The following is a 9,288-nucleotide window of genomic DNA, read 5'->3' on the forward strand; positions in this document are numbered from 1 at the left end:
CAGCCTTTCTTAGTCTTGTCTTACAGGCTCTACAAGTGGAGAAAACTAGAAAGGGTGATTTTCACGGTTTCAGAAATGCAAACCAAGGGCTTTTCCCTGCCTTTCTCTTCTTTACCCTTTTTTTTCTCCTGTTCTTCCTCTTCTTTCTCTTCCCTCAACTTCTCCACCTTTGCTGTCCTCTTCCTCCTTGAGGAGGGGAGGGGTAAGGGGGAGGAGAGACTTGTAGCCCAGACTGCCTCAGCCCCCCAGGTAAGAAATGGAACTCCAAACACCAGTTTCCAGGTCCCACTATTTTGCCTCACTGAATAAATTCTTACAAAAACTGTTCTACCACTCCTCCTCTGGCTTCTTAGAGAATCGCAAGCACAATGGTTTTTCCCAACCACTCACATGTTTATGGGAGCTTTCCTTGTCTTCCTGGCCTGACTAATAAATCCAACAACAAAAAAAGTATGTATTACTCAGCTTTGAAAATGGAACCCACCATGGCCCATGGCTTCCCCAGGGACATTTACTCCATTCCACTCTCTCTCCCTACCAACAGAATTCTCCAGAAGGCAAAAGTGTTAAGATTTCTTGCAGATGGCTGGCACACAGTAGGTGACAGGTATTTTGAAGAATTTGAAAACACAGATATTTACAACAGCATGCCAAATGTAAGTTGCAATCCACAAATTTGGTAGTGAGTATTCCTCCCTCTCTCTCTCTCTCTCTCTCTCTCTCTCTCTCTCTCTCTCTCTCTCTCTCTCTCTCTCTCTCTCTCTCTCTCTCTCTCTCTCTCTCTCTCTCTCTTCCGTTTGCCAGTCCTGGGGCTTGAATTCTTGGCCTGGGCACTGTCCTTGAGCTTCTCTGGCTTAAGGCTAGCGCTTTACCACTTGAACCACAGTGCCATCTCTGCCTTTTTCTGAGTAGTTTATTGGAGATAGTCTCACAGACCATCAGTCTCACAGACTGGGCTGGCTTCAAACCTCAATCCTCAGATTGCAGCCTCCTGAGTAACTACCATTACAGGTACTTCCCCTGCCTTGATTTCTCTTCCTTCCAGTACAAGATTCCTCCTTCTTTACAAAAACTTGCCCAAAGGCAAATAGCCAGTAAATAGCACCTGTTCAACTTCAAAAAATGGCTCACAGGACTGTTTGCCTTCTCGTTTTCTGTCTAGCTGTTTGAGAACAAGTTAGATTCAGATTTCCTGTTGGACCTAACACTTGTGAAAATTCAATTATGTGTTAGACCAAGGAAGGAAACTTTACTTAAATAATTGACCAAGAACAGCAACTTCATAAAGCACTTCATACACATAATTGCAGGTTCATACATGGAAATTACAGGTTCTACTTTTCTGTACACACACACACACACACACACACACACACACACACACACACACACACACACACACACACACACACACACACACACACACACACACACACACACCACAGAAAAGGAGATCTTCAATTTTCATTCACAGGCTGATAAAGCTGTAAACAGGTGAAGGCTCAGAATCTCAGAATTCATTTCAAATTGTACTTACCTAACCTGCGTACTGAACTGAAAGCCAAAAAACAGTCTTCCTTCATCTGTTCCTACCCATCCAGTGCAGACAGACAGAAAACTGAGTAGACTTGTGGAGTCATTCCCACAGTGGGACAAAGCATCACACGGTGCCACCTAAACTCCCTAACTGGAGGACCAGCCTCTAGCACTCTCCGGCGTGGCTTAGAAATGCACATTCAAAAGAACCTCTGAATAGGCCGTGGATTATAGAGCGAGAATATGAATCCCAGATCCATTATGGAAAAAAAAAAAAAAAAGAGAAGAGAGCATGCTTCCTTCGGTGATCAATATGAAGAATATGAAGCCAGATCGATTGTGAGAAGAAGAAAAGAAAAGGCAAGCTTCCTCCAGTGGGCACCGTCAGAGCTCTAGGGCTATTTCATAGGTGTTTATGTGGAGCAGCTGTCCCCAACAGGTATTGCCTGGGCTATCCAAGGAACCAGGGTTTCCATGGGCTGAAAAGAGCCTCCCCGTCCCTCACTCCCTTTCCCACCACTAAACCCCACGCTTTTGACTGGGAAGAGCTCACACGAGTTGTCACACACACACACACACACACACACACACACGTGCAGCATCCTCAGTGGTCCTAGTAAGGGAGCAAGGTAAGGGAGCAAGGTCCAAGGTAAGGGAGCAAGGTCCCAGGCCCTCGACCCTTAGCCCAGGCTGACCAGAGGACACACAGAGCCCCCCTCCCCGTGGTCCTAACCTTGGACGGGGAGCGTTCATCCCAGTGAGCCCTTTTCCCCTCCAGACCCCCCCCCCCAGCAGAGGGCATGGAGGGTCGTATGGCTAAGCCTTCACTGCACTCTTGGGGGTGCTCCCCTTCTCTGCCAGGACCTCCTAGCTCAGGTCGAGCCCCCCCCCCTCACCAACCTCCTCCAAGTGCCAAAGCAGTTCCCCAATCTGGAAGCCAAGGCGCCCGGGGGCCCGGGCAGAGCCGCGGGCGGCGGCGGCCCCACCCACGGGGGGGGGGGGACCGGGATCCCCGCCGACGCCGGACACTGGACGGCACCCCCCGGCTGGCTTCCGGCGGGGCTGACCCCCTCCCCCCACACGCACACACACGCACGTTCAAAGGTCCATTGTTCCAAGAAAAGCCAGAGAAAAGGACCCGACCCCGACTCGGACCCCGCGGGAACGCGGTTTCCTGCAAACCCGGAGGCGCGAACCCGGGAAGCGGGGAGGCTGGGGACGGACGGCGCCCCCCGGTCCCGACAGGCAGGGGGCCAGGCCTCCCCAGGTGCGCGGGGCCGCGGCCGGGCTTACCTTCCCCCCACACTCCCGGGCGCGCGGCGTCGGCGGGCTCCGGTGCCCCTAGGCGGCGATCCGGGGAACCCGAGCGCGGAGCCCGGCGTCCCGGGGTCCCGATCGCCTCTCCATGGCCCGCGGGGGCTCCGCCCCCCGCCTCCGCGGAGCCCGGGTCCGCTCCGCGCCGCCGGGCGTCCGCCTCGTCCCAAGCCCCGGAGAGCACGGGGGGCCTCGGCTCGCGTCCGCGCCGGCACCACCGCCCGGCTCTCCTCCCGGGAGGAAGAGGAAGGAGGCTCGCGGGCCGGTCTGCCCGCGCCGAGCGTCCCCGACACGGCCCGGGGGGGAACCGGGGTGCAGAGCGCGTCCCGCAGCAGCGCAGGTCCCGGCTCGGCGGGCGCCGCCACTCGCGAGGGCCGCGCTCAGCCTCCGCCGCCGGCCCGACGAGCGCGCGGCGGGGCTGCCTTGGGCCGCGGGGCTGGGGATTGGGCGCGCGGCCGACGGCGCGCGAGGGAGGCGGGGCGCGAGGGAGGCGGGGCGCGGGGGAGGCGGGGCGAGAGGGAGGCGGGGCTGGGGATTGGGCGCGCGGCCGACGGCGCGCGAGGGAGGCGGGGCGTGAGGGGGCGGGGCGCGAGGGAGGCGGGGCTGAGGATTGGGCGCGCGGCCGACGGCGCGGGGGAGAGGCGGGGCGCGAGGGAGAGGCGGGGCCTCCGGGACGGAGGAGGCGGGGCCGACGCCGAGCGGCCTCCAGCGGCGGGGCCCTGGGGACGCGGGAGCTCGGCGCTTGGAGAGCGCGCACCGCACCCCGCCGATCCCCGGAGCGGGCCAGGCAGCGCCCCAGGCCGACGGCTGCGGGGCCCGGGTCGCGCGTACCTGGCTCGGCTGAGGCCCCCGCCCGCTCCCAGTCACCCCGATTGCGTCGGATCTGCCGCCCCCGGCGCTGCGCCCCATCTCTCCATGGATGGGAGTCCGTCCCCCCCGCGCGTTCGCTCTTCCAGGCCCCGGGGCTCCCTGCGCCCTCCTCCCGATCCGCGGCTGCCCCCACCTGGCCGGGCGCTGGGGCCTCGGCTGTCCCCAAAGAACCAGCCCGCCAGCCTGCTCCGGACGCGGGACGGACAGAGCCCCTGGGCGCCGAGGGGGCCGGCCCGGGGCCCGGGGGAATAAATACACCTCTCCCCCCCCCCCCCCACGTCCCCCTTCCCGTGACACACCCCGTCCGGTGGACGGGGTCCCGGGAGCCCCTCCTCGGTCCACCCCGGTGCCAGGGGATCTGTCTACGCCCGGGGCGGGGCTGGAGGGCGCGGCCGGGCTCGATCCCGCAGACCCACGAGGTCGCACCGAGCTCAGGACCGCTGCCCGGCGGCCAAACCCGTCCTCCCTGGCATTCGGCCTGGAAGTTTCCCCGGGAGGAGACTTCTCTCCGCGAATCCTGTACGGAGCAGGTGGTCCCTTCTCAGGATTGCCCTCTTGACCGTGTATTTTCCACCCTTTCCATTGGAACTTTTAAAGAGTCGGTCGTGTAACCACGTCGCACTCAGCGGGCAGGAAGGGGGGGATACCCTCTCAGGAGAGTCTGGGTCCAGAGCTTTGTGGAAAAAGAATCAATGTTTGGCTGATGATGAGAATCCTTGGGGACACACACACACACACAACTTGTATTCACACATCACGCAGTCTACTGAATCAGAGGTGCCTGGAAAGTAAAACTGGGAAATGACATTAGAACCCATCTACTAATCAAAACCTTGAAAAGATGTCCCTCAAACCTCAGTGGTGTCTACTGCTGAGACTTTATAGACAGTTACACAGTTGCCTGTCCAAGCTTGGGTCCCTTCTGGAAAAGGAAGGGAAAATATCAAATATATCTTAAAAAAAAAACAAACTAGCAGATGTGTGTGTGTGTGTGTGTGTGTGTGTGTGTGTGTGTGTGTGTGTGTGTGTGTGTGTGTGTGTCTGTATGACCTGAAGGTTAAACTTGGGGTCTGGGTGCTGACCCTGAGCTTCTTAGTACTCAAGGCTAGCACTTGAATCACAGCGGCCACTACCAGCTTTTTCTAAGTAACTTATTGGAGTTGAAGAGTCTCATGGTCTTTCCTGGCTGGGCTGGCTTCCAACAGGGATCCTCAGATCTCAGCCTCCTGAGTAACTAAAATTACAGGCGTGAGCCATCTGCCTAGCAGATGGAAGGGACAAAGGACAATTTTAGTGGCAGCAAAGTGAAATATTATTAGGACTATGCTTTAGGAAGACAAAGCAAGAACTGTCACCCTGGGAGGGAGGCTGGGAAATGACCCATTCCAACCCCCCCCCAACATACCAAGTTTTAATCTCTGGAATCTGTAAATGTTACCAGACACAGAAACTGGAGTTATTGCAGGGGGCGTTAAATTAAGGGTCTCAAGTTGGGGCAATTATTCTACCCAAATTTCAGTCGCTTGTATCCTTTCAACAAGAAGGCACAGGGAGATTTCACAGAAAGAAGACAGGTGAGCTTGGAGGCAGAGATTGATTGAAGTAATTTGGCAGTAATAAGAAAGAAAAGCAGAGTCAAGAAAGAATTCTCCTCTGGGTTACTGATTTAGACCAGTGAAACTGAGTTTAGATGTCTTTTCCACACGTGTGACAATAAATTTCTATTGTATTGGTCTGCCAATCAGTGGTAAATAGAATACGGAAACCACAGGAACCATGAGCCCTGAACTTTATACAAAATGTCTTCTTTCTCAATACTTAACACTAGGTACTTTGACTGCTGTTAAGATATGTTATCTAATCGTGGTAGCTCAGGCCTATAATCCTAGCTGCCTCCGAAGCTGAGATCTGAAAACTTCAGTTTGCAGTCAGCCTGGAAGGAAAATTTGTGAGACTCCTCTCCAGTTAGCCTCCAAAAAGCAGGAAATGGAGTTGTACCTCAAGTGGTAGAGAACTAGCTGCTGAATTCAAGCTCCAGGACAAGAAGAAAGAAAGAAGGAAGAAGAAAAAAAGGAGAAGAAGAAGGAGAAGGAGAAGAGGAAGAAGAGGAAGAGGAGGAGGAGGAAGAGGAAGAAAAAGGAGAGAAACATTATCTAAGTGCTCCAAAAAGTAATGATTCCAATTTTATGATGGAATGCTGGCCCTCAGAAAATCTAAAGGAGCAACCTTAGGCCCTAGGCCCAAGACAAGAGCTTATTAGAATTAAATGTGATTGTCAGCATTGAGAGAAAGCAAGCATCAGATAGGGACTTTGAGCCCTGGTCTCAGGCAATTTTTTAAAAAAAGAATAAAGACTGCCAAGTACTCATATATTAAAAAAAAATAGCAGTGACACATCCAGAGAAACTTTTAGTAAAAGTTTTGGTTGTAAAGAGGTCTTCTACCATTAATATCAAGTACTAAAACCAAGTGAAATAGATGCTGAGAGGGAGAGGAAGGAAGATCAATATACAAAAGATCTCTACCTTCTGCCCTTCTGCTCAGTTTTCATGTGAACCTAAAGCTAAACACTATAGTGTATTAAACTAGGGGTTACAGTTTTGTATAGTTACCTTTGAGGAGAAACTTTTTCTTTTTTGTCCATCATGAGGCTTGAATTCAGGGCCTGGACTCTGTCCCTGAGCTCTGATGCTCAAGTCTAGCTAGAACTCTACCACTTTGCACCACAATTGGAGATGAGAGTCTCACAGGACTTTCCTGCTGGGGCTGGCTTTGAACCTTGATCCTCAGACCTCAGTCTCCTGAGTAGCTAGGTTTACAGGTATGAATCATCAGCACCCAGCTGAGGAAAAACAATTTTTATCAAATTTTATAAATAAATGTGTATAGATAACTATAACAAAAAAAATCCAAGGAAGCTATTATGGAAGGAAGTTACAGATGGAATAGAGTAGGAGAACACAGACTCCTTTTGGCTTATAGAACTGATGTCATTAGCCTATCTTCCCAGGCTCTGAGACAGAATGGCAGGATGTTGATTAAGGAATGCCCATGGGGTCACCACCTGTGCTAGGAGGGACAGGAAGCAGGCGGAAGGGAAGGAGACGAAGAACTGCAATGTTACCTCACACCCTCCAGCAGCCCCACTGGAGGCTCTGCTGTTAGCATGGCCCATCAGAGGGCCTAAACAGCCAGACCTTTGGAAACCTTCCTGAGCCAGCGATTGGATGGGATCCATCCTGGGAAATGGCATGACCTGGGGAGAGGTAGAGCTGGGCAGATGGTTCCTTGTCAGCAGATCTGGGCAGTGGTTCTCCAGGTCACACACTTACGCCGTATAATAGGACATCCTCGCAATTAGGCTGCTCTTTCCAAACCAGGAGAGTAAGCTTCTGGTAAGTGGGATGCTCAAAGTAGGCATTTGTTTCCTGGTCATTACTGTGCATTTATAATATGGAAGCAGAATAAATAGCACACGGGCTCAGAGGCAAGACCTTTGAGTCAGAAGTCTATGTTAGAACTGTGTCCACTAGGATAACTTTGGGCAAGAAGGCCAGCCTCTAATTGCCCCCCTCCCTCCCTCCTTCTCTCTCTCTCTCTGCCTTTCTTTCTTTCTTTCTTTCTTTCTTTCTTTCTTTGTTTCTTTCTATCACATTCTTTCTTTCTCTTTCTTTCTTTCTTTCTTTCTCCTTCTTTCTTTCTTTCAATCTTTCTTTCTTTCTCTCCTTTGTTTTTCTTCCTTCCTTCCTTCTCTTCTCTTTTCTTTCCTCTCTTTTCCTTCCTGTTCTTTTTTTTTTTCATTTCTTTCTTTCATTTCCTTTATTTTCTTCTTTCTTTGGTCCTGTGCCAAAATTGAGACCTGAACTCAGAGCCAGGGCACTGACCCTGAGCTTTTTTGCTCAAGGCTGCTACTGTTCTATCATTTGAGCCACATTCAATTATTTTGGTGCTTAATTGGGGACAAGAGTTTCATACACTGTCCTGCCAGGGCTGGCTTCAAACAGGGATCCTCGGATCCAGATTACAGGTATGAGCCAGTGCCCAGTCATTTTTTTTTTTTTAAATAGGAATGATAATGGTATCCTGTTCATGGAGTCGTTCGCTCATGAAAGTTAGATGACAGTGCTTTGCTGCATATCCCATAGGTGCTGAGGAAATTGTGTTATTTGATCATTCTGGTCACAACTTCTTTAGCTCTTCCATGACTAGGCTAAATTAGAATTTTAAAGCAGGTCCTATGCTCAGCGACTTTTGGGTATGCCTGGACAACGAAGTGACTTTGATCCAGGTTATAGGTACAAGTAACAAGATAGATACCTAAGGGAAGCTAGAATCTTCTTTATAATGTTGAAATGGGAGTCATCTTCAAAACATACTTCATCCTTTCACACACACACACACACACACACACACACACACACACACACACACACACACACACCGCAGTGCATCCTCCTACTCCTTTGAAATGATAGTGCCTCCTTTTCCATAGACCTTGTGACCCAACTTTCACATTCTTGCTAATTCTTCTCCCAAAGAGCATAGAAAATTTCATTGTCTGTGTGCTGCCCTTGGCAGCCGTGGTTCTGTGTCCACCACTGCCCTTCCCCTTACCTCCTCTTCTGAGATCAGAAAGAGTCACCCCAGTTTTATCCAATCATCACTCCCTTCAAGTGGTGGATCTGAAGAGTCTCTAACTCAAAATAAAGTTACTAAATTACTTATTCCCTTTTATTCTTCTTTTGTACAAGGACTGGGGCTTGAACTCAGGGCATCTCTCTTGGCTTTTTTTTTTTTTTTTTTGCTCAAAGCTGGTGTTCTACCATTTGAATTGTACTTCTTTTTTGGGAGGTCAGTCGTGGGGCTTGAACTCTGGGCCTGGGCACTGTCCCTGAGCTTTTCAGCTCAAGGCTAGCACTCTACCACTTGAGCCACAGCACCACTTTCATTTTGCTGGTGGTTAATTGGAGATAAGAGTCTCCTGGACTTTTCCTGCCCGGGCTGGCTTTGAACCGCAGTCCTCAGATCTCAGCCTCCTGAGTAGCTAGGATTACAGGCGTTAACCATCCTTTTTGGTGGTTTATTTGAAGATGAGCGTCTCTCAGGTTTATCTGCAGAGGTTAACTTTTAATCTCGGTCTTTTGATCTCAGTCTCTCCAGTACCTAGGGTTACAGGAGTGAGCCACCAATATCCTACTATTTCCTATCTTCTAAAGCCCCAGGGCCCAGCAGTGCTAAATAGATGGAAAAGGAGTTGGCAGGGCCTTTTGAGAGAAGGAAGAGGACCAAGAAGTAGGACAGGAAGGAGGTACGGCCCTTCTGTGTTCAGCACTTTCAACGCCTCTGCTTCCTGGGCGTTTTCTAACTATATGCCCTTTTAAATCAGCGTCCCTTGACTCTCATCTATGCTTCTCTGTCCAATTTTCCCCAACGTTATTAAAAACGAATCCTTTCCAACAGTCTCCATGCTAGGAGGGTCTCAGGGAATCCTTTTGAAGAATCGAGACTTCATGTTGTTCTGTCCATACTTTGTTCCTGTTATACCAGGTGTCTGAGTTTGGAGATGAT

General features: G+C 51.2%; 1 protein-coding gene across 4 annotated transcripts in view; it reads right to left on the reverse strand.

The window, feature by feature from the left end:
* Cemip2 (cell migration inducing hyaluronidase 2) overlaps nt 1-3,940 on the reverse strand; it is a 75,046-nt gene extending 71,106 nt beyond the window's left edge. The window contains exon 1 of one of the 4 annotated variants that reach the window (XM_070035739.1): nt 3,854-3,940. The gene's annotated coding sequence lies outside the window, so the exon portion shown is untranslated. Of the gene's footprint in view, nt 1-1,537; nt 1,639-2,436; nt 2,462-2,829; nt 3,114-3,853 lie in introns of those variants that run through there. The other 3 variants (XM_070035738.1, XM_070035741.1, XM_070035740.1) reach the window with 3 other exon arrangements.
* Between the last annotated feature and the right edge of the window lie 5,348 nt (nt 3,941-9,288).

The sequence above is a fragment of the Dipodomys merriami genome, unplaced genomic scaffold, assembly GCF_024711535.1.
Source record: "Dipodomys merriami isolate MVZ:Mamm:240054 unplaced genomic scaffold, mDipMer1.0.p SCAF_26, whole genome shotgun sequence".
NCBI lineage: Eukaryota > Metazoa > Chordata > Mammalia > Rodentia > Heteromyidae > Dipodomys > Dipodomys merriami.